We start from the raw sequence: 2,794 nt of genomic DNA on the forward strand, positions 1-2,794 counted from the left end.
AAATAACAAAACTTTTCATTCGTAGAATTTTTTTCAATCATGTTAGAATATTACATGAATTTTGCTTAGAATTTGACATAAAATGGTTTTTTCACAGAAAATGGCGTAGGTAGTCTAAAAGTGATTGTCGTTTTCAACATTCTGAGACACTTTTTATCAGAAAATGTTATTAAAATTCATTCCAGTGCAATTTTATAGAAAAGTACTGAAAAAATTAGTCAGATACCTTAAGTAGAGTGCACTTTATATTGCACTAGACACAATACCCGGGTTTTCTTCAGTTACTGAGAGGATTGAAAAAGTGACAACCCATTAAAGAAGGACAAACCATTAAAGAAGTGACAAACCATTAAAGAAGTGACAAACCATTGTAAAGGCATATACACATCTGAAACGGAATTCTTAGGGAACCACGGTAACCAAAGTTAATATTCCGGAAGTGATTGTTGAGACCCAAGAACCATTATTGCCCGACGGTTTTCTGCCCATTTCGGGCATTTGCTCAGCTCTGACCAACTCTCAAAGTAGCCTATCGTTCAATCCGGGTCCTGTTTCGTTAACATGCGAAATTCGGCGACGATTGGTCTAAATATGTAGATTTGTACGCACACACACAGAAAATCAATTCTATATATACAGTATATATAGATAGGTTTACATAGCTTTCAAGTGGATAACTAAATCTCAATTTCGATTACAAAATGTTTAAAAAAAAGAATTCAGCACAGCATATCTTGGTTTGTTTCGTAGATAGAATTCGATACATAAATTTAAATAAAAATTTATTTTACGAAATATTTTCGTAAATAATAGATAAAGATGAAGAATAATCTAAAACGTGAAATACACAAAGTTTTATTATGAAGCGAACAATGCAAAAACTGCAGTAGAAACACAAAAATAATAGCGTTTATTCAAAACTAAGAAACTCCTTGATGAAACAAAGACAAAAACAAACAAAACACAAAACAAAAGAGAGAGAGAGAGAGAGAGATTCGCTCATGAAGACATCATGGAAAACAAGAACAAAAAGAGAACAAAACTGTATAAATATATATAAATGTTTCTAAAAGAAAAACATAAGAATTAATTACATGGAAAAAAAAAAGAAGCAAACTCCTCTATATACAGTGATTTAAATCTTAGTAAACAAATCTCCGGCTGCATAAGATGTCGTCTCTAAGGAAATAATTAAGGAGAACGACTTATAGAATGACAAAAAAAAAAATTGTAGTAATAATGATAAAAATAACATAAAAAAACGTATTCTGACGACTCAAGCATTTCGTTGCTTTTTCTGTGAAAAAATGAAATAAAAAGAGAAACAATTACGCTTTTTTCTTTCCCATTTTGTCTGAGAAATGGAAGAAAATTAAGAAATCATGATCATCTTAAAGAAGAATAAAAAGATAATATAAGACACAAAAAAGATGGCTGCGCAAGCAACAAATTTATTTCTTAAATCCCTGAATAGCAATATTTTTCTTCTATTTTTATTCATCAAACTATTATAATTAGTTTGAGCGTGCGGTAAACTAATTTTTATAACAGAAAATTGTTGAATCAATATGTGAGTATCATCGAGGGTTGTGCGGGATAATTATTTATTGTTGTGGGAGTTTTATTGATTTTTTTTTTTAGGGTAAATGTAATCGATATTGTTACAAGCACGCCCTTTATGGAACCGTGCTTTACACCGGGAAGAACGTCTGAGAAAATGTTCAATTTATTAAGATGATTTCTCGTGTGCAGGTAGTACTGTACATTGCAGCTGCCGCATTGAGTAAAATTTTGCTAATATATAATGAGTTTGCGCAGCGCTCAAATCGGCACCATTTCTTATAACGTAGACGTCTTACAAAGGTTTTTAACAGCTGGCTGATGCGAAGATATATTTTTGGAAAGAGAAAATTCAACCGCCCCTGCTGGGAATCGAACCCACGTCCTTTCATTTCCCGGGTGAATGCCCTAGACCACTAGACTACAGAGGCAACGAATATCTCTAGGGCATTCGCCCAAGTGAAGGACTTGGGTTCGATTCCCCGCAGGGACAGTTGAATTTTCTCTCTTTCCAAAAAAATATCTTCGCATCAGCCAGCTGTTAAAAACCTCTGTATGAATAGCGGAGAGTGACGTCATCCTGGGATAGACTCGTCTTCTCAACCTGAACGCGTGAACCTCGTCATTCCTTTTTGCCTGCAACTTTCTCCCTCTAACTGGTTTTTTAGGACAGTATGACTAAATAAAAAGGTTTTTCATAATTCTAATATAACTACACATTACCTTGCAATATAAATCCTGTATTTGAAGTCTACAGGTTGTTTGGATACTTTTCTAATTCCAAGTATGCTTCTAGAATCAACAGCTCACCAGTAATTTTTCGATCACAAGACTTGGTTAATTACCCTGTATATTTATGAAAAAATTTAGAATAACCAAATTGTAATAATTGTTTTTTAACGCATATTTGGGCTTGAATTCTGATTAGAAATAATTTTGAAACAATTCAGAACTGTAGATCTCGATTTTTTTTATCTAGATAATATTCGATGAGAGACTGCATGTAGCGTCATATAGATTTATAAATATGCAGTAAATAAAGAAAATACATAAAGAAAACATAAAGAAGTACATAAAGAAAATCTCGAACGCGAAGTACACAAAATTTTGTTATGAAGGGGCCACTACAAAACTGCAAGATAAACGTAAAAAATAATACAGTTTATTAAAACTTGGAAACTCAAAGCCTAAAAAAGAGAGAGATTCGTTCATGAATATATCATGGAAAACAAGA

General features: G+C 32.6%; 1 non-coding gene across 1 annotated transcript; it reads right to left on the minus strand.

Moving 5' to 3' along the window:
* Nucleotides 1-1,917: 1,917 nt before the first annotated feature.
* On the minus strand, nucleotides 1,918-1,991 carry TRNAP-GGG (transfer RNA proline (anticodon GGG)). Its single transcript has one exon. It is a non-coding gene; the product is annotated as a tRNA-Pro (tRNA).
* Between the last annotated feature and the right edge of the window lie 803 nt (nucleotides 1,992-2,794).

Source organism: Pholcus phalangioides, unplaced genomic scaffold (assembly GCF_987345545.1).
Source record: "Pholcus phalangioides strain wild (caught in Gottingen) unplaced genomic scaffold, Ppha-v1.0 ptg000032l_1, whole genome shotgun sequence".
NCBI classification, from domain to species: Eukaryota; Metazoa; Arthropoda; class Arachnida; order Araneae; family Pholcidae; genus Pholcus; species Pholcus phalangioides.